General features: G+C 40.7%; 1 long non-coding RNA gene across 2 annotated transcripts in view; it reads left to right on the top strand.

Annotated features, from left to right (window-relative positions):
* LOC147824916 (uncharacterized) overlaps nt 1-22,788 on the top strand; it is a 187,405-nt gene that overhangs the window by 9,512 nt on the left and 155,105 nt on the right. For both annotated transcript variants that reach the window (XR_015441615.1, XR_015441614.1), the window contains exon 1: nt 1-22,788. This exon is cut by the window's left edge and continues 9,512 nt beyond it; it is cut by the window's right edge. This is a non-coding gene — a long non-coding RNA (uncharacterized LOC147824916).

Genomic DNA, 22,788 nt, shown 5'->3' with positions numbered 1-22,788 from the left:
GCCACTGGCATAATCTCAGCTTTACCACCTCACTTGATCTTTGTTTGATAAACACAACTTTGCCAAAAGGGATAACTCAAATCTCTATTGCTAGCTGTAGTCCTGGTAGTGTTAGAGTCAGTCATGTTCTGCTGAGGCTCCACTCCAATTACTGACTGACCCTCACAACATTCCTGTGGGGCAAGTCTCATTATTTCCAGTCCACAGGTGGGGAAACTGAAAAACTGAGTATTTCATGTGCAAGCTCAGCATCCTAGTGGCCTCAGAATTAGAATCCAAGAGCATTTGTCTGCAAAACTCCGTCATTGCTCTATTTTGGGGTTCTGGATTTTTATTAAGGGTGACTTTCAACAGCAGCTGTTTGAAGTCTGAATGATTTCTATGCCCAGATGAATGGCTGGCTGGTGCCTGACTGTAATTTGTGTCACTTCTTATCACTGCAACCAGCATCAAATTCTACCAAAATATGGGAAAAAATCATTTTGATGTTGCATTTGGATATCCAAGGGCTGGAGGATGGTTTGTGTAATCAAATTATGGAGAGTTGTAAAAGGGAGCATCATTTAAATAGATTACTAAATTACTTTGAAGATACACATTAAAATCTAAACAACCTATCCCCTTCAAGATCTTTATAAAAAGTTACTGCTAATTGATTATGACAGCTTTGTCTTTATCTCTAGTACCATTTTCCATCTCTTCTTTGTCAGTATTACAATTCACATATCACTCTATCTCCTGCTCTTCTTCTAACCACATTCATTCCTTGTTATAATAACAGATGGAATTTTATGCACAACTGACTTTACCCCTCTCCCCATAGTTGATCAAAGGAGCAGCCTGGGGGGGAAAAAACCTAGAACTCGCTAAAATTCTTATTTCTTTCAGCAGTTTTATAGATTTTATAACTTATCTTTCATCGACTATGCAAGGCCTCTGGTCTCTAGCATCTGTTTGTTGCATCTGGGGAGAAAGATGAACTCCTTTTTTTAGGCTACTGGACTAAATAAGAAACATACAAACAAACAGGTCTTAGTAGAAGAGGACATCAGCACATCCCTCTTCTTCATCCAGGCTGTCCTTTTCCCTGGCCCCTTTGTGGGGAGGACAAGAGGATGAAGAGGAGTTCAGGGCTCTTCTGGTCTGCAGGGTTTGCCACCTTAGAGATGCAGGCCCTGAAGATTGGCTTAAGCAGCTAGGGGCAGATGCCACTCCCAAGAGAGGACCTGAATACTACTGGTCATGAGCACAGGCCTTGGAGAGGCTGCTTGGTATACATTTTAAAAAGCAGCTACATGTCATTTGTAATTTCCCAGACTTAAAGAATTGTGCCTGGTCACCCAGAGACATGATTATACATCACAGAACCTCATTATAATAATGGCCCAGTACTCCAACTTCTTTAAAACCTCAGCTGTTCGATTCAGCCTCTTCAGCTCCATAACTATTTATAAGATTAATAGACTCTGATGCATAATTGACTCTCCCACTGGGAGAAAAAAAGAGAGCGAAACTAAGCCCTCAAAGAAGTAACATTCCCACAATAAGATAGTGTCAACCCTTATCGACAAGGTCAAGGGTAGGGGAGAGTCCTTGGTATGTTGGATGCAAAAGAGTCTTGAGGAATTTGTGGGACATGTTCCTGTCATGTAAAGGCTTTAATGAATAACCTAAAAATACCCTTGGTAACAGAGCCTATGGGAGAGAGTCCTGCTATATAGCAGGGAGCAAAGCCAGAACTCAGAACTTGCAAGAAAGAGGAATGGGTCCCCACCACACCAAATGTGGAACGAGAGGGAGAGGAAATAGAACGGAATCCTCAGAAGGGACTGAGGGCCTGACACTTGGTTTCAGTGGGTTTCAGAAGGAGAGAGTAGCAGGGACACAGGATGTAGCACTAGGTCCTGCAGATCTTTCAAAAAGATATGAGCTACTAAGGACTTCAGGGCAAGTCTTAGGGTGTGTTATGCCTTGTGTCTAGGTGTCCCCCAAAGCCTCATGCAGTCCTAGGTGGGGGCTTTTTCAGAGGTGGCTGGATCCAGGGTGTGTGATACTGGGATTAAAAGGGTGTATGATTACTAAATGAGTCCACTGATTGGTTTGGCACCTGCCCTAAGCCTGGTAAACTAGACAGAATATAAAAGGGGCAGCAAGAAACTGCTAAGTAAGCTTGAACTTGCTGCTTGCAACTTCTGCCTGACGTGAACTATTTCTCCTCTGAGATGCTCCTCTGCCATGCCACCCAGACAACTATGAACTGAAGCCTCTACAAACTGTGAGCTAAATAAACCTTTCCTTTCCTTCACTTGTGGGTGTTTGGTATTTTGTTTCAGAAAATGAAAAGTAAAGAAAATGAAGGCCTAGGAGTGCAGGTGCCATGATGCTGCAAGTGAGGCAGAGGCTGAGAGGCAGGATGAGCTGACCACAGCAGAGCTGACATGGGGGCAACTGAACCAACAGAGTCAGGGCTGGCCAGGGTACACACCCTCAAATCTCCAGGCTTCCACCTGACATGGTCCCCTCAGCATGAGTTGTATAATAGTCACTCAGTGGACCTGATATCTTGAACAGAGACAAGTCTAACCAAAGGATGGAAACAGGAGCAGAATGCTAATGGCTAGCTTATCTTACTAGTGCTCTGGTTTCCTCTCTGCATCTCTTCCCTGGGCTTGTTTTAATGTCCCACAAAGAGACCAGTCTTAATGAGGAGAAGCAAAATAAAACAAAAAGCAGAGCAAAATAATTAAAAGAGATCGAAATGGAGAGAGGGCCTTGTTTTCTGCTCTTCAGTAGCAAGAGATCTATAAGTCAAAGACTTTGCTGTCTTGTTTGAGGGAAGAGAAATGGGAGCTGATCTCTCCTTGTCATCAGATTTAGGCTCCTTCCCCTTTGCCTCAAATAAATGCCTTCAGCTGGAACTTCTTCGCCAGCTGCTACTTCTTCCCTAGTGCCTGAAAGCCCAAAGCGATTAGGATTGAGCCTTATCTTTGCTTTTGTTTTCCTTTGAATTGACCCCCAAGTGACCCTGGTGTGAAGGCAGGTTAGGCCCGTGTTAATGTGGCCAGCATCACACTTTTGCTTGATGAAAACCTGGGGCAGAAGAATAAAGCCACATCCTCGACGTGGAACATAGATTTCATAAGTATTTAGACATGAACTCACTCTTCTGTTCAGCTCTGTGAGTCTGAGCACATTTTTAGAAGTGTATTTTACATCATGGATTTTAAAGGTCAAGGTCTTACAGTTAGATTTGTCATAAAGACTCCCCCTTCTCACTGTGTAAACTCTACAGTTAATCCTTTCTATAATTTTCAGGGCAAAAGAACCAGAGAACTCCAGCTTAACTTTATTGACTTTTAAGAACTATTGGTCTTTTGTAGTGAAGGTAGAAAAAAATTTTTTGTTGTACCTAGGATCTGCTGGGTGCTAATTTGACATGGCAATGAGATAAAAGTTCAGCTCAGCTGTCTCCAACCTCACAGAATCAGAATGCCTTCTATTTAGCATTGGAGTCAAACAATTCCCTGGCAATAGATTGCTTTCCACTTGAAGGTCTACTAAGTAAATAGAAAAGTAATTAACAGTGTGCTGTGGTAGATGTATTAGGTGGAATTTCATTAGAGAAGGAAGAACAGAGAGAATCAAGAAGTCATTTTGTGTCCACTGTCTGATGAATCTTTCATGCTTGTCTTTCTCTAGGATGGGCATGTTGTCTCTGCATGTCTTCAAGAAGAGAAATTTCTGAATTTCCTATTATATCTTCACTTTGATCTAGGGAAAAACAAAAACCTTAAGTATCTGACATTGATCCAAAAATATACAGAATTCTCTATTTTCAGTTTAAAATTGGACCAAAATTTGGTCCCAAATTTTATGCATGAATCTTCCTCTCTTTTGTTGTATTCTTCTTTTTTTCAACTATTAAACAACTAACTTTTGAAATATGAACACAAGGCCTCATTATTATTTCCCCCTCCCTTTGGAAAATAAATGGCATTTATATCATTTATAACAGCAGGAAAAAATGGAGTTTCATAGGAAGGAAATTTATGCTCAGTTGGAATAAAAAAAGATTAATGCATTTATTTTTAGCTGCCTTTAAAAAATATATTTGAAAGTACTAAATTCAATTTTACATGTCCAGAATGGTATAACCTAATTTTAACATATTAATTAACAATAAAAGTAGTGTTTTCCCTCATACAAAAAAATAAAATAATTAACTTACGGAGGAAATGGGGTCATATGATTTTACTTTGAGAGGGTAATGAATGACATTGAGGAACTGACAGAAAGGCTTTGCGAAGTAACTCTGGCTGTGAGGCCTCTTTGGAATTCTTGTTAAGTACTTAACCAAGAACCAGCTTCTCCATCTCCAAAGGTTGTCTAGACCCAGATACATTGCACACATTTCAGCAAGGTGGGCCAGCCTCTTCAGAAAGAATGCTTGGTAGGGGCAAGGCAAGAATTCCCCAGCCTTCAAGGGTTGCTCGAGTGCCCACCTGTTCCCTGAGTCTGTAAGTACGTGGGCTTGTCAAGCACCAAGACACTTTCTACTTGTGGAAGGAATTCCAACATTTTGTATTTTATATATTTGGACCTTTGAACTTGGAATATTTTGTTTCACTTCACATAGCTTCATTCCCTAGGGGTAAAAATCCTAGCCTTTCAAGTGGTTATTATAAAGCTAAGTGCATAAATATGCATGAGAGGTCATTATTACCACACGATGATACTTAAAAGGTTCAAGTGTCGCTTAGTAAGATTTTTCAGCTTGTTCAATGACAGTAAATCAAAGTATCCAGTTTTTGGTTGCAGAACTTTGCCTTTGATTGTTCTTTCACAGTTTTTAAGGAAAGGAAAGGAAATGGTTTTTGGAGCCTCGACTGGCACTCATTTGTTCATTATACTGATGTGTAATGAGCTATTTAATTACTTGTGTCCAGGCTTAATGCTGAAGGTCATACTAAAGGGGTTGCAGCCTGGGTTCTGAAAACTGGGTCATGAAAATTCCAGACTTAGTTCTGGAACTGAGGCACAGAGAGATTAGGTGACTTTTACCATGTCACATTTTGTCACGTGGTCAAGGCTGGAAATTAGATCAGGTTCTGTCCAATGAGCCAGGGCCTACAGAAGGCTTTGCAACCCAAAGTTTGGGATCATCTTGGGTCTACAAAAGATTTTCATTTGACCATGTGGTATTCCAGAGCTTGCTAATTTGGTGTGGAAATATTAGTGTTATCAGACTAGAAAGCTCTTAACCATGACATTCTTATTCAGAGTTAACTCTACTCCAGCCCTATGCTTGTGGCAAGATACAACTTAGAGAAGATAAAATTTTTTACCTTTAGAATTACACAGGCAGCCCTGTTGTTACTAGGAAAGGAAAAAAGGATGAAAAACAAAAGGAGCTGGAAGGAGCAAGATAGACCCAACAGCATCTCCTTTTCCCCATTTGGTTAGGACTGCCATCCACCTAGGCTTTGGATTTAACAACTTTCTTAGTTCCAAATTAACAAAGAGCCAGGGAAGCCTTTCTTAAATGTTTGCTCCTGGGCTTCCATCACCGTCCATTCAAAAATCTAGAAAAGGGAGCAAGTGGAAGGCAGGTGTGCCCTCTTCCCTGCACAAACTTGCAGTGAACAGAGGCACCTGCTGTGTTTGGCAGGAGGTGTCCCCTCACCGTAGGGCTGGTCTTTCTGGGGAGGTGGTTAGAGAGAGAGAGAGAGAGAGAGAGAACTCATGGTTGCTGGAGTCACACTCTTCTCAAAGTGAGTCTAACCTGACAGGGACCTTGCCGTCCAACAGAATGCCTCCCAAGTCTGGATTTCATACTTTCTTGCTGTTGTCATCAACAGCTGACACATTCCAAGATCAATTCTATCCTACCCCATCATTTAGGCACATGGATACAGTGGAAAGAGTGGCTTGAGGAGCCCAACTTGGATTTGAGACTCCATTCCTCTGCTTACTAGCTGTGAAACTTGAGCCAATGACTTGCTTTTCTGAGACTTGGTTTCCTGACCTGCAAACTAGAATTCATCCTCACTTTCTGGCTTCCAACATGCTCAGGGCTAGAGAAGCCCATCGATTGCACATCTGGTCTTGGAAAGTGCCTGACAAAGGTCCATCTCCACCCTCTGCCTCCCAAGGTTCTCTTGGAGTAATACTCTTCCATGTGTCTGAGCTCATTCGGTTGTGCTAAAGTCCAGCAAGCCTTTATCTTATTTGCGTGTTATTTCCGTACATTCCTTTATTATTTAGTTATTTTAACATACATTAAAATTGCCAAACTTAAGAGTAAATTTTGTTCTACTGTTTTGTTTCAAAAGAACATGACTTTTCTCTTTCAGCTTCCTCATCATTTCATTTTTTTGTCCACCTTAGTAGATCAAGAGGTTTGCTGACAGAGTAACAGGAAGATCAAAGCTTTCTAAACTCAAGCTCTTTTTTTTCCCACTTTAAATTACTGTCTTCCTCAAACCCTAGACCTTTAGGGTACTCAGGAAACTTTGAGGTCACAGATATGTCCTCTCTTGCAACTTTAGTCTGGCCACATGGTTGGCCAATGCCAGAGACAAATGCGGACCTGTTTGGGCACAGAGAGGACCCAGGAATCAGACTAGGCAGCCTATGGATACTGGGGCCTGATTCCCTCCACATGGAAGTGGGGATTTCCAGCACTGTTCTGCTGGTGTCCTTAGCTGCTCCTACTCCTTTTGGGAAGTAATTTCACTGCTCCCTGGTAACCAGTGTGTATTTTCCATTTGTGATTTGGCATAGTTTATTTTTATTAAAATTTTCTGCTCAGAATCTTGGTCCAGGTATTGGCGTTACATATCTTTGCAAATGGCATATAATACATGAAATTGGGCTAGTCTCACCCTGGACATCTATTCATTCACATTCTACAAATGAAACATTTCCTCATCTGCCTGTCTTCCTTTTTGCTATTAGTTTTACATTCTTCTTCACTAACATTTGCCAGTGTATAGCAAGTGCCAGGCCCAGGGCTAAACCCACATGTGATTCAGCTCCTGGAATCGCCCTCAGTTTTCTGTCTTCCTTCTCTTCCCTTGGTAGTCCTTCTTGTCTCTGTGCTCCGAGGCCCCCACACAGAATATAATACCCCACAACAGGATGTCTTTCCCTGTGTAAACCGAAATAGTCCTGGCTTCTGTGTGCCCAGATTCTTTGTCATCTCACACTGACCTCATGTCTGGTCCATCTTGCCTCCAGTCCATCCAGTGAGAAGTGCTGTCACTGATACAGGCTCTCAGTTTCAGAGCTTTTATTTGTAAACTTTGAATCCATTTATATTTTCTCTCTTCCCCATGGTTTGAACCACTCACTTGTGAGAGTCAGATGCTGACTGCTGTTTTGTGTGTTTCAATCCATTTTCCTTTTGCTAACAAAGATATCAAAGAATCTATACCCTGCTTGAGAAAGGAGCTCAATTATATTCCAGGAAAGTAACACTTATACTGTCTTGTCTTAAATAACGGATTCTCTTAAAAATAACTGGAGCTGGATGAAGACCACAGAAATCTCCTGATTCAATTCCTTTGTATTAATGGATTGAAAAATTGAAGCTCATGGAAGCCAGGGACTTGGCAACAACACTTAGAAAGGTAGCTGTCAAGGCAGCATTAAAATCCTCAACTTCTGGCCTCAATTTTGTGTTGTGGTCTGTAAGATTATCTTTTTAAAAAAATTAAAAACATATATGTAAAAGAATGAAAGCAACCTCTATGGCACATTGAGTCAAACACAGGCCAGTGTGATTTGGCATGCCATTTTATCCTGAGCATCTTGACTCTCAGATTACTATTATTTACTCTCTTAGGACCCTGGCAGCTTACCCTTTTAGGTTGCCTTCTGAACCCAGAAGAACCTAGGTATCCCTTCCCAGGATTTAGTTATCTCTCTTGAACATGGTGTGTCTGCATTGCATGGTCATTGGCAGCCACCTCTCTAATATTGCCTAACCAATTCTATGTGAGACTCTCTTGATGGGGATTACGTTTTATTTCTGGAAAAAATGTTGGCATTGAACAAACGTGAGGCTTAATCCTCAAGAGTTTCCTCCAGCCCTTCTTCTCCTGGCCCCTTGACCTCCTTCATTTTGGTTCCTCATTTCATTTTTCACAGAAGCTTTGTCATGAACAACTCAGGTGAGTGGGGCTATCTTTTCTAGCTTTTTCTTGCAGCTTCCTATAGGATATGACTTCTATTATTGCCCTCCAGTCCCATGGATTTTAGTTGTGCTAAAATTGTGGTATCCCACAAATAGGGAGTATATGGGATAAATAATTTGCCCCTCCCCTGTCTATTCCCTGGTCTTAGTTCTGTTCCTTGGAGCAACACAGGGTACATCTAATCCCTGCTAGTATTTTAGGAGTATGATCCTATCCCTATTACATGGCTCCCCTCCCTCTCCCTATGCACTCTTTTAAAGGACAAATATAAATGTTTGTATCTGAGCAATGTTGTCTGACCTGTGCATAGGCCAGGAAGCCTTTACTGGAATATTCTATTTTCATCCATTGGTTTTGTTTAGCAACACCATCATACTCTTTGCTTGTGGTCAACCAAATCCTCCACCTCTTTCCCCTCTCATAGAAATTGCTGGTAAGCTTGATCTCTATATTCTCTACTTATGTCATTTACTTCTTTTTCAACTCTTATGTATTATGTTACTTCATATTTTTGCTTGGATTCATTTTCCTATCTGATTGTTAAAATTTTTTTGAACCCCAATTTTTTTATGAGCCTTTACATTTCTTCCAAGTTTTTATTGTGTTCACATCTAATTCATGAATATTTGGTGTGTCAGAATTATAGACAGAAGTGTTCAGTAAGGGTACAACTTTATACGTGCACTGGGGTCAAGCAAATAAGTAAAGAATAGTGAGAGCCAGCTTCCTTATGGTGGAGAGAGAAGGTACAGATATATTAGGGGAAGGCCTGCTGGATCAGAGGCCTTGATGTCATGTATATAAACCTTAATGATATTCACACAAGTGTGTCCTCACTCTGTCCTCTGAGAAAGCCTGGGAGCAGGGACATTCCAGCAGTACTAAACACATTCTGGGCTCACATGTTGGTTTCTAAATCCAGTTCTCCAATGAAAGGTACCAAGGTGCTATGGAGAAATGGCTTTCTAAGACGGCCAAGGAAAACCCAAGACTAGCCTGCAGCATCTCATAGTTGCACAAAGTGAGGAAGGGTTCAGTTATGTAAGAATGGGGGCTCATCAGACAGCTGGTCAAGCTCCCAACAGCCAAAGCTATAAAAAAATTGAGCAAAAGCATATGTAACATAGTACTGTAATATATATAACCCAAAGTGTAAAATGAAGATACATGAGTACATATTGACAGAGAAAAATGATTGAATAAATAAATAGATGGAAGAGAAAGGGACATATCCTCTTTACAGAAGCATTTCCAATAATTTACATAGATACATCCTCACCCAAGACATGAAGTGAAATTTCCCCCATCTCCCAGCCCCTGCCCTTGAGAGTGGCTGGATTTAGCACCTCTCTTCCAAAGAATAGAGTGCAGAGGGGAAGGGGGAAATTCACTTGGCATTGGCCAGTCTTGGCAAACACTACCTCAGACCAGTGACCAAGGGTTGATGGCATCAGTAATATATCATATAGATGGATGTACCCTTGCACCCATGTGATGGAATGATACTGTGGTCTTCCTCCCCAAACCCATTATCTGCAGTCTATTCAAAAGAAAACTATCACAACAAAACTAACTGAGAGACATTCTACAAAGTTGTCAAGGTCATCAGATACAAGGATAGACTGAGAAAGAGCAGGGGGGACTAAGGAAACATGGCAAGAAATGTAGTACCTTTGCAACTATTCGTATAGCTAAGATTATTCCCTCCAAAGTTATTAAAAAATGGAAAGGAATGTTAATAACTTTTTTTTAAAAAGTGCTCAATTGGTCAAGAACAAGAACCCTGTCATAGTCTAATAATGACTGCTTGTCACTTGGCATCAGTCCAATAATTGACATTTTTCTCCTTAATCAAAACAATCACAGATCTCCCATTCATGGGCTAGGGGCTCCTAGACTGGACAGCTTCTTATAGAAACCACATCTGTAACACCAGTGTCTTTCCACCATGGTAAAAAGCTTTGAGTTCTGGAAACTGATGCTTCCAAAACTGTTGTATTCTACTGTCCTTATCCAGGCCAAGTTCAGTTGCTCTTTGTAGTGATAATAATGAATTATTTTAGGTAGAAAATTTCTACTTAGAAATCTTCTAGTATTTAAAGTTAAACATATGTAATTCCAAGATCCACATTATGTTTTCCTTGAACAGTCATCTTTTCTGTATTTCCCAATTACCAGGCAGCCTTCTATATCCTGGAAACCTGTACTAGAACTTCCGGGCTATCTATGAGTTTCTGGGTTATCTCCTTCATCTCCAAGAATCAACCCACCTGTGACCTGGCAGGAAAGTTGCTTCCTGTTACCTGTTTCCATTTTCCTTTAATCATTGGGTGATCCTTCCCTCTAGCCTATGTTTACAGAGCTTCTCTTGATCATGAGACTATTTTACTTGAAGCCTCAGTGTCTCTGATTTCTCTTTAAATAAAACCTACCACTCAGTCATGGACTTCACAGCCCTCCATCAGAGTTGTACACAAAATCCAACCTGGCTCTTCTTTCTTATGCCCTAAATCTGACAGGTGGCTAGAATTTGGCCCTTCTTTACCTCACAACTTGCTTCATGTAAAATGTACTTTTTGGCTTCCCTTCCTCTTCCTGGACAACAGTCCACACCTCTCCCACTGTATATCACACTCCATCAAGAAGCTTTCGAGTTAGATTTCCTTCATGACTCCACATGACTCCAGCTATTATAGCAACACCTTGACACATATGAACAACTGTAAGGAATACAGATCTCTTCAGTTTCTGCAATACTTATTTTCCTTATTTTATTTGATTGTATGCTGTTTGGGTTCAGGTACTGTGTGCTTTAACAACTTATTTATTTACATGTGTATAAAGTGTTATTTGAGCACAATGTATATTCAATTAAAGACCGTGATTTTTCAGTTTGTTAAACATGTAACCTTCACAGTGAACTAACAAAAAAAGCTGGTACTGCCTGATTAGGATTTGACATTTCTTTACAGTTAGCAGTTTTAAACGTGGAACCCTGTAGTGTTCCCAGGCCACTTCTGCCAGAATATATTCACTTGCATCATCCTGGGCTAGATAGGAACCCACACAACTCTGCCTGTGGAGTCCCATCCAACAGCTGAGACTCACGTCAATCTGAACAAACTGTTCAAAGAGAGAGCCACTGGCCCTTTGTGAGAGACTTTGCAGAAGAAATATAGACTATAATACCTATACTTGTCTCTTTATCTGTGAGTTCTATAATGCTCTCACTAATACTTTTAAGTTTCCAGTTTGTATTTAATAAACCCAGCCTGTACTTCAAAGATCTATTCTTTCCAGATACAAACTTTAAAAAACTGTTACTGTCTTTCCTTTTCTTCCTTGATGATCAGGTCGCAGTGTTCTTCCCAGACTCAACCAATCCTCTATAAATGTTGATTTCTCTTTAATACACAGAAAGGCCATTCTCAGAATCTGGTGCTTTTTTGTACTTGCCACTGTATCCATATAGCCTCTCCCCATGTTCTCTGTTCCCTCCTGAGTCCTCCAGTGGAGAAGCGATGGTGCCTTGTAGTCTCCACCATGTGGTCTGAGCCTGACGTGCAGAAGGGCCGAGCGGGGTTAGAGCAACAAGGGAATGGCCCTGGAGGCCTGTCTAAGTGTGTGTGTGTGTGTGTGTGTGTGTATGTGAGTGTCTGTTTACGTGAGTGTGTACATCTGTGTGATTTGTGTTTATATATGTGTGTGTGTCAGTATATGAGGATCTGTGTGAGTGTGTGTGTTTATGTGTGAGTGCACTTATGTTTTCATGTGAGTTTGTGTGGTTTTGCATGTGGAGGATGGTGTATGTGTGTGTGCATCAAGAATGACTGGCCTCAAAGTGGAGGAGTGCATCCTGGGCCTGCCACTTCCCTTCCACCTGGCCACAGGAGGGGAACTCCAAGGACTTCTGTAGTCAGTACTTATCTGTGCTTTGTGATCCTCCTTCCCACTTCTAGCATTCACTTATCCCTTTCAGGAACCTCAGTTTTCTAATCTGTCAAATGGTGATAATATCAAGGACTGAACAGGGCTTTATTGGTATAGGGTACTTTGTATCATGGAGAGTTTCTTTTCCCAGGATTCCACAGTATACATAGCCTCTGTAAACCATACACATAAAATGCATTGAACTGCACATTGTACTGAGTTTCTGCTTTTCTGAGAAATTGAAGGAATGAAAAGAGAGAGGAAGAGAATGTGACTTTCACCCTGCATATCCACAGGCTAAGGTGTCCACAGGCCTCCACTCCCAGGGAAGATGACCTGTGGATTCACTGTGGTAATACATTGCTTTGATTGACTTTTGGATGTCTTGACTTATTGGCTTTGAATTGATCTATTGATTTAATAAAAGTCATTTATCATTGTCACTGGTTCAAGATAAAGCAATCAATTTATCTCTGATTTGGCAAACCTCATCAATAATAGACACTGTGCTGATCTTGTTGACTGACTGATTTCCATGGCATGATCATGAGAAACCTCTATCACTGTCACATTTGGATTTTTCTGTGTGGAACTAATGCTGCCTCCCTGCCAGCTGGACCCCTGAGCTCAAGCTCTTTGTGTTTGGGGACACTTATCACCTCATTTTACTGCCTGAAGAATGATGTGGTCAACTGCAACCTAGGACAGGGGTGGAGTGGGGCTGGGCAGCTTGTGGTGCTATCTGCGACTGGGAGCCCCTTGGCTCATCCTTTCCTGGCAGTCCCCAGGATATGACTGGCAGCCATGACTCCTCCATGGCTGGCTGGGTTTTAGAGAAATGGTGGAAATGAGGTCATCAGCCATGTGGACTCACTTCCTCTGGACATTTATAGCCAAGCATGCAAAAAAGAAAAAATAGCTGCATGTCCAGCCACTGTGCATCCAAATGCCCTCCATGACTTTTATTCTTGCTAACAAAACACAGACCACACAACCACATGCAGATATGTGTACAAAACAACTCTTATGCGCGAGCACACACACACACCCCACCTCTAACTACACTGCCTGACACAAAATCCACTGTCCACCCACATAAAATGTATAGCCTCAAGGTAGAATGCCATTAGATCTGAGGAGTTTACAGCATTTTGTGTTTTTCTCATTTTTCCCCGAACCTCAGAGTTTTGTCCCCAGCTCCAACCAGGGGCTGGCCATGCTGGGAGTTCCCATGCCAACTCCGCATGTTCTTGGGGGAAATGAAAGTTGGCCTCCCGAAAATCAAAAAAGGAAATGAATCTAGCTGGCCGCATCCCTTTCTTTGCTCCTTCATGCATTAGTGTGTCACCCTTTTGAGCACCTTTTAGTCCCTTTTGTTTCGCTGCTAACAAGGGGACAACTTCTGTCTGGGGCACATTTCCTGCAAGTCCAAGCCATGTCTGCAAACCAGAGAGGAAATGCATAGAGCCTGGGTCTGACTCTTCTCCTGTGCCTCAGCTTTGAATAGCACTAGTTAAAGACAGCACAGCGTTTTCTTTACCATGACTCTCTGAGGGCAAAAACCATTTTATGAGACACTTCCCTAAAACCCTCATCTCCACACTCACTATGCTGATGGACACTAATCTCACTTAAAGAGCTGGTGTCTTATGAAAGATCATCCTTTGTTTTTTTTTTTTCCTTACAGGTTTGCTCTTCTACATGTAAAGGAAAACTACTTCTCTTAATGATTAATTATGTTAGCTATTAAAACATTTGTAGCTATAATCAAAAACTACAGCCTTCTTGTCTCTGACCAAAGCACTCATTATAAATTTTGATGTCTCCTGGTCTAAAATAAAATTTTGTAAACCTAAAGAATGACAAAGGGAATGTCTTCCTCAGCACTTTTTAAGCTCCATAACAGTTTTTAAAAACTCTGAAACAACAACAAAAATTCCCTTAGTTATTATACAGAGTTGCTAATATTTCACACCCTCACATTCCTCAAATTGCTATGCAAATTGCATATATGGGCCGTGCACATTCTCAGTCAAACAGACTCACACAGCTTTGGAATTAAATATGTAGGCTTTATTATCAAGTTTATTGCTGCTGGACTCACTGAAGATTTTGGCTCATTTCTTGCCTCAGATATTTTGACTATTGCCAGGTTTCCAATGATGAGACAGACATATATCCTTAGCTCTTTCTACATCTTGCTCCCCTTCATCCCCCCAAAAAATGTCCTGCAGAGGCCTGCGGTCCTCTAGAAGAAAAGTACAGGCCAAAATCCACCGGAGATGTTCAGGAAGGGGCAGGAATTTCAGTTTAACAAATTCTTCTTAGATTTTTAACTTGAGTTCTGGAAAAATTTTGACATGTGAATGTACCTCCCTTTCAAACACTGAGAGGATGGTGTAGAAAAGTGTAGAGAAACAGGAAAACAAGTGAACTGAAATTTATTTTACTTCCAAAAAGATTCTTCATTTGCCAAGGCTTTGTCATGGCAGTGAATTTAATAGTTACATTTAACACTAAGGTACTTATGACTTGCAAAAATTTTCTTAGATATTTCTAGGAAATGCAAAGAGCCAGAATTCGGGCTTGGCATAGAGATTTTGTTTGCTTGCTTGCTTGCTTGCTTTGCTAATGCCCAGGCTGGGATCAAACTTGAGAGACTTAGCCTTCCAGACTGCTGGGATTACAAGCATGTGCCACCACTCTTGGTCTGGCCTTAAGTTTTGATTCTGATAGACTCCTATGGGACTATAGAAGAATACAGAAATACTGGAGGAGGCCCTCTATGGGTTTCTTTGGAAAGCCTGGGGTTGGGGGCAGAGCCTGCAGGAACAATCATGGTTGTGACAATGTTTGTGAAGTGTACGTCACAGTATTTAATATCTGACACCTGTAGCTGCTCAACACATGGGGATTATTCTTAAGGTTTGTAGTCCTAGAGAAAGCCCATCAATCAAAATTTTCCTCCCCACTGACCAGCATCAATGAAGGAGACCTTTGCCTCCTCTCAGTCCTGAGATTACATCATTTCAAGACCCCTAATAAAACATAGACCATGCCCTGGGCTAGAAAAGGAAACACATTCCCAGCTGGAAACACTCTTGAACCTGTTTATCTAGTCAGTTAATTGGCAGATGCCTGATAATGGGACAAACAGACACATATGGAGAGGTGGTAGGAGAATGGCCTTAGGGAATAGGAAGGAAGAGTCTTAGCTCCAAATAGGTGGGTGGAAGGGGGCTGGTGAGGATTTACAGAGAGAATTATAAATTATCCAAAGTGTCCAAAAAGCTGGGGAGCATCAGACATATTTATTTTTAAATAATATAAACTATTGTTGTTTTTAAATAATATGTTCAGTACATTTTTATTCAAGCTCTGAGACCTTTCAAGGTAAAGAACTTTACATTTAAAGCAATGAGTCTAAATGTTAATCTGAAGCAACATTCAGTGGACATACAGCCATATACTACAGCTGTCAAGGTATTCTGGAAACCCAGGGAAAAATATGCAGTATGTATGCATGGGGCAGGTGTGGTGGAGGGTATTTACCATGTGCTACTTCTGAGATGAATCTGTGCAAGTTGAGAGGAATAGGGTCTGTCCTAACCATCCCAGTGCCCTGCAACTCCTAAGTAAATTCTGCAGGGACACAGACCCTTAATTACAGAGTATTTTCCTATTTTCCTGCCCTCTTATCCACTCTTTATTTGTTCATTGAGCACCTATTGTTTATAGGGCACTGCCCTAGGTGCTAGGAAGGATGTAAAATTGAAGGCATGTGTCCCATCTTGAAGGACATAGCCTCTGCATAGTCTTCCCAGTCAGTGACCCCATTTGTAGGCGACCTCCTTCTCCTAGCTGCTGTTGCCATCCCCTAAGCCAGGGACACAACAGCCATATCAAGCTACATGGCTTGCAAAGTTAATTTGGAGCCTGACTGAAGATGGGACAATCACATGCTTTATTCCAGAAATTTAAGGGTTTGGATTCAGAAATACAAGATAGTTTTCTTCTGGTAGTTTGAAATTAGGACTCATGAATTCAAGAGGCGAAAGAACTTTATATTTGGTTATGTCCGTATGGAGAAGGAGCAAAGAGCCTTGGTTAGCAGAGAGGAGGGTACAAAACAGGCATGCAGGGAGACACAGAAAGGACAGGCTGGGGCCAGGGATTTAGCTCAGTGGTGCCACTACCTGCCTCAAAAGCGCAAGGTCCTGAATTCAATCCCTGTTTCCAAAAAAGAGAAAAAGAAACGAGAGGCTGGATGGTCAGGAAAGAGAGGAAAAAGTGCAATTTGTTTCCTGACAGCTGCTAGTTCCTGCCATTTTTGTGTGGACAATCCTTTGCTGTGGGTCACCCTGGACACTGCAGAGCATTAAGAAGCATCACTCACCTCTCGCTACCAGAAACCAGCAAGACTCTTCCCAGTCATGATATCTAAAAATGTCTCCATGCACTGCCAAATGTCCACTGTGGGTGGGAAAATGTTCCTGATTGAGAACCAGTCTTAAATATAGGAAGTTTGTTTTTCTCTGGTGAAAAGGAGTCAGTCCAGAGATAGTGTAATGGTTTAAACACATGATCGTGGACTTGGATTTCTTCTGACTCCTTACTCCATTTTAGCACCTGGCTTTTATATTCATTGTAGCAAAATGGCTGCTTTTCCTCTTGCATGATAGGAAGAAGGGAGAAAGGGAGAGAGTGAAGAACTACATGGCTTTTCCCATTAGTGCCACACAGTACAATTTTATTTCCATCTCATTTGTCAGAACTGAGTCTTAAAAAGTATTTTTGACTGGCTACATTGCCACCTTGATGAAAATGGTAGTTCTGTTACTAAGTGTAATGGTTGAAATGTGATCCCCTGCCAAATTCAGATTTTGAAATCCTAACCTTCAGTACCTCACAGTGTGACCTTACTGGGAAATGCTGGCTCTGGACATGGAGAAGGACCAACAGATAGCCCATAAGAGAGTGACTAGTATGCTAGGAAACAAAAGACTATTTACTGTCTGCTGAACTTACGGAGGTCTGGTGAAGGGCCTGAACCTGAAGCCAGCAGGCCTAGGTTCACAGAGGCAGGAGTGTGCTCATAGGAACAATGTGTTGAGATAGGAAGGAGGTAGCTGCAAACTGGGACTGTGTGAGAAACTGTAAGCTGCTTCCTTTGGCCCCTTTGGGCGGCCTGTCTCCTGTAGAACAATGCATTGTAAGTGGACCCAAAGCAAGTGCACTATAGCTTTCAACTATAGAACACTACTGAACTCTTGTAGAAAAGATCTAACAGAAGGAAAATAAGGAATTGCTTCTGGTCCAGCAATTGAATTTTTGATCCAGTTTTCTTTTGCATAACTTTTGGAAGGGAGGACTTATGCTTTTTATATTTTTCAACCTTTCTAATCTTCCTTTACCAAAACCTTACAAGCAAGAACTTGTAATGTAGCATCTTAGTCAAACTTTGACATGGAACTGTTTCTCAAAAGGAACTTGGAAAATTACTTTGCTGTACTAGCTCATGTTCTGCTGCTATAATAAAATATTTGAGGCCATATACTTTATAAAGAAAGGTTTATTTTGGTTCACAAGTCTGTAAGTCCAAGATTGAAGAGTTACACCTGCTGATGCTCTTTTTCTGGCTCTGAGGCAGTACAGGGTAGCACCTGATGAGAGACAGGGAGCTGGTATGTGTCTGTGAGTCTCTCTCTCTCATCTCCCTTGCTTTTCTTATAAAGCTACCAGAATCCAGCCTTGAGCACTCTACTCGAATAACCTTATCTAATTCCAATCACCTCCCAAAGTCCCTGCCTGTAAACACCATAGTGGGATTAAGTTTCCACTCTCCTAGAATCTCCCAGTTGGAATTAAATTTCAACACTTCAACCCTTGAGGGATGCTTGAATTTCATCCAACCAGACTGTTTGCTAGCCCCTTTCCCAGAATATTTTAGGGAGAAGTCTGAGAAGTATGAGTGTTATAGTTTAATTAGATTTGTCAAGAAATGATATGAATGGCTTCATTGCTGAATTCTACAAGACATTTAGAGAAGAATTACCGCCATTACTCTTTAAACTCATCAATGAAATTGAAAGGAAAGCAATACTTCCAAATTCATTCCCAGAAGCAAGTGTTACTTTGATTCCAAAACCAGAGAAAGATCCAACCAAAAAAGAGATCTACAGGCCAAACTCACTAATGAACATAGATGCAAAAATCCTCAACAAGATACTGGCAAACATAATACAGAGGATCATCAAGAAGATCATACACTCTGACCAAGTCAAATTTATCCCAGGGATGCAAGGATGGTTCAACATACATAAATCAATAAATGTAATACACTATATTACAGAGCCAAGGACAAAAACAATATGATCATCTCAATAGACACAGAAAAAGCATTCAACAAAATCCAACACCCATTCATGATAAAAACCCTAGAGCAAATTGGAATAGAAGGTCTTTATCTCAACCTGATTAAGGCTATCTATGAAAAACCAATAGCCAACATCATACTAAATGGTCAAAAACCAAAAACTTTCATGCTAAAATCAGGAACAAGACAAGGATGCCCACTATCACCACTCCTGTTCAATATTGTTCTGGAAATATTAGCCCCAGATATTAGACAAGAGAAAGAAATAAAAGCAATGAAGATAGGAAAGGAAGAAGTTAAACTGTCATTATTTGCTGATGGTATGATACTTTACATAAAAGACCCTAAAAACTCCGCCAAAAGACTTCTAGACTTAATTGACTGATTCAGTAGAGTAGCTGCATACAAGGTCAACACTCAAAAAACAATAGCCGTCTTGTACACAAATAGCAGACTCACTGAGACAGAAATTAGGGAAACAATTCCTTTTACAATAGCATCCAAAAAAATGAAATATCTAGGAATCAATCCAACAAAGGAAGCAAAAGACCTCTTCTCTGAAAACTAAAGCACTCTGAAAAAAGAGATCAAAGAGGATGTAAGAAAATTGAAAGACATCCCTTGTTCCTGGGTAAAAAGAACCAATATAGCAAAAATGGCCATAGTTCCAAAACTGCTATATAGATTTAATGCAATGCTGATTGAAATTCCAACAATATACTTCACAGAACTAGAGAAAACAATCCAAAAATTCATTTGGAACCAGATGAGACCTAGAATATCAAAAGCAATTCTAGGCAAGGGGTATCATAATCCCCACCTTGAAACTATACTACAAAGCTACTGTGATAAAAACAGCATGGTACTGGCAAAGAAACAGACCCAAGAATCAGTGGAATACATTAGAAGAACCAGAAACAACTCCAGACATACTCAGCCACCTCATCTTTGACAAAGGAGCTAACTACCCTCATTGGAGGAAAGATAGCCTCTTCAATAAATTGGATTTCAACCTGTCAAAGTTTAAAACTAGACCCATATCTATCACCATGCACTAAACTAAGATCAAAGTGGATCAAATATCTAAATATTAAAACAGAAACACTAAACTTGCTGGAAGATAAGTTAGATAAAACTCTTGAAGACACTGAGATAGGAAAAGACTTTATGAACAAAACCTCAGTAGCACGGGAACTAGCACAAAGAATCAATAAGGGATTTCATCTTATTAAAAAGCTCTGGACTGCAAGAGAAACCACCAACAGAGCTAAGAGACAATGTACAATGTGGGAAAAAAATTTTAGCAGCCGTTCCTCAAAGGACTACTATCTAGAATATATAAAGAATTGAAAAAAATCAGACCACCCCCCAAATTTAAAGACCCAATTCAAAAATGGGCATCTGAAGTGAACAGACATTTCTCAGACAAAGAAGTAAAAACAGGGCCGGGGATTTAGCTCAGTGGTTCCGCTGCTTGCCTTGCAACCTCAAGGACCTGAGTTCAATCCCCGGTACCAAAAAAAAAAAGTAAAAATAGCAAATAAACATACGAAAAAATGTTCAACATCACTGGGTCATTTGAGAGATGCAGATGAAAAAAACACTGAGATTTCACCTCATCCCAGAAAGAATGGCTGCTATCATGAAATCAGCCAATAACAAAAGTTGGCAGGGTTGTGGGGAGAAAGGAACACTTCTCCATTGTTGGTGGGAGTGCAGACTGGTGCAATCACTGTGGAAATCAGTAAGGAGATACCTCAAAGAACTAGGAGTAGAGATCCCATTTGACCCAACTATTCCTCTGCTAGGTATCTTCCCCAAAGAATTAAAAGAATCATACAACAGCAATATATGTGGTCCCATGTTTATAGTGGCATAGTTTGTAATAACTAAAGCTTGGAAACAGCCCAAGTGCCCATCAACTGGAAAGTGAATAAAGCAGATGTGTTTTTTTTTAAAAAATAAAATGGAGCACTACTCAGCCATAAAGAATGACAAACTAGACACATTTATAGCTAAATGGATGCATGTTGAGGCCATACTCTTAAGTGAAATAAATAGGACACACACATGTAAATACCGAATAGTTGCTCTGGTATGAGAAACTGAAAGTGTAAATAAGAATTAAAATGAGTAAAATGAATAATTGATAATGTGAAATAGGAAGAAAAGGTCCAAAGGGGTAGAGGAAGTGGGAGGGGTAGGGGAAAGGATAGAAGGGAAAGGAAAAGTTATGAGAAAAGGAAAAAATGGAAACAAAGTCTTTGTAAATAGGGAAGGGTGGAGGGGGTGAAGGGAGAGAAGGGGAATGGGGAAAAAATAAAAACCAAGATATATCATGCACAGGTACAAATGATAATATGTAAATGTATTGTATACCTAAAATGTACCAATAAAAGGATTTAAGGAAAAAAAAATGATATGAAGCCCCAGGATGTGGGCAGCATAGCACTTGCCCCGAAGGCTCCATTACACTGGCAAGAGATGCATAGTTACTTAGCTGCAACCCTCCAAAGCACACAACCTTCTCACAGCTTTGTGTCAGGCCTACCACGGGGACAGGAGCTCAGCTCATATAGCTCCTGCTCTGCAGTAACAGTGTGTGGACAAATGATCTTGGGACACACTGATCAAGGGAAGGATGAACCCTTCCACAGCTAGCACAGCTCTGTGAGGAGCTAAAGGTAAGTAGGAAGTGGGTGTTTGGGTCATTTCATAGTATACAGTGTGATCAAAATGTATAGTGATTGTTTAACTTTTTAAAATTTATTATAGTAAAAGACAGATTGCCATTAACCCCTCTCAAAATATTTCCCTTTGCCTCAAACACTTATTCTATTGTTCTTGCCACCTTCTGAAGCAGTTCTGGTAGTTCTTTTTCATGAGGGTTTTTATAAGACACGATCAGAAATATGGTAAATGCTGCTGCCAAGTTTCATCCAATGGAAAGACAGGCTGATAAAAGCACTGCAGTGTGTCATCATCCACCTCAGTCATTGGATCTGGAACCTTTTGACTTCTGACTCTTCCCCAATGTCAAAATGACCATGAACAGTAAATGTTTTGAATTAGTCTTCGCCCATACCACCCTAAACGCGCCTGATCTTTGTCCAATCGGTTCAGGACATAGAGACAGACACAGCAGTGCAACTGAAGACCCTCAGGAAAAAGAACTTCTAGAATTGCTTCAGAAAGTAGCAAGACTGATAGGATAAGTGTGTTTGAAATGAAGGGGATTATTTTGAGGCAGATTAAAGGCAATGTGTTTTTTTACTGTAATAAATTTTTTACAATTTAAATGTTCACTGTGCTTTTTGATCATACCTTCCATATGATAATTAAGCTAGAGTGTCCTTAATTTCCAATATCTATTAGTTGAATATGAGATGTTAACACATATCCTGTGGTATTAGTTTTCTGTGGCTGTGTAACAACTTGCCACAAACTTGGCTTAAACCAACATAGATTCATTCTCTTATAGTTCTGGAGCTCAAAAATCTAAATGGAGCCCTAAAATCAAGGTGGCAGAAGGACTGTGTTCCTTCAGGAGTCTGCAGGGGAAATTTTTCTTGATGTTTCTGGGTTCTAGAGACCACCTCCATTTTTTGACTGGTGGATCTTTTTTTCAACACACCAGTCCAACTTCTGCTGCCCTGGTTTCATCTCCTTCAGACTGTGACTTCCGACCTCTCTATTAAAGTCCTGGTGATTTGATAGGCCTACTCGGTTAATCCAGGGCAACCTTCCAGCCTCTGAGTCCTTCGTTCCATCAGCAACCTCTCATGTAAAGCTGTAAAGTGACAAGCTTTGGGGATTAGGATGTGAACATCTTGGCAGGTGCAGAGGGCATTGTTTGCAACAAGGGTTTCTTTTGGTCAGGTAAATTTCAGAAATGGTGACTTAAATGATGTTAAGTAGGCTTCTTTATTTTAGATCTTTTTTAAGAATTTTTCATGTGTTGGTGTGTGTTATAGAATCCAAGACAGAAATATAGTATGTAGTGTTTCCCAATTCTGTTTGACCAAAGAACCCTTGTAAGGACCCAAAACCCTTTATTCTCAGATAAAACCAACTAACATTTCAGGGTAAAATGGGCCCACAGACTCAGGAAGGCAAGGTCTGGGTGGACAGGGTCACACTCATGAACATTTGGGGGTGTTATTTAAACAGACTATGGAGGCTCGTGGCTCTTCCATTCAGTACATTCCCTGCAGGCTGCCACAGATCATGTGAATAATAGAACATTGGGGATGAGGAATTCCTCATTTGGAATCTGAAATTTCA

Source organism: Heterocephalus glaber, unplaced genomic scaffold (genome assembly GCF_053883595.1).
Source record: "Heterocephalus glaber isolate CG9 unplaced genomic scaffold, H.glaber_assembly_v1.0 deba00001524, whole genome shotgun sequence".
Classification (NCBI taxonomy): domain Eukaryota; kingdom Metazoa; phylum Chordata; class Mammalia; order Rodentia; family Bathyergidae; genus Heterocephalus; species Heterocephalus glaber.
The sequence above is the reverse complement of the archived record's forward strand: the minus strand, read 5'-3'. Positions and strand labels throughout refer to the sequence as shown.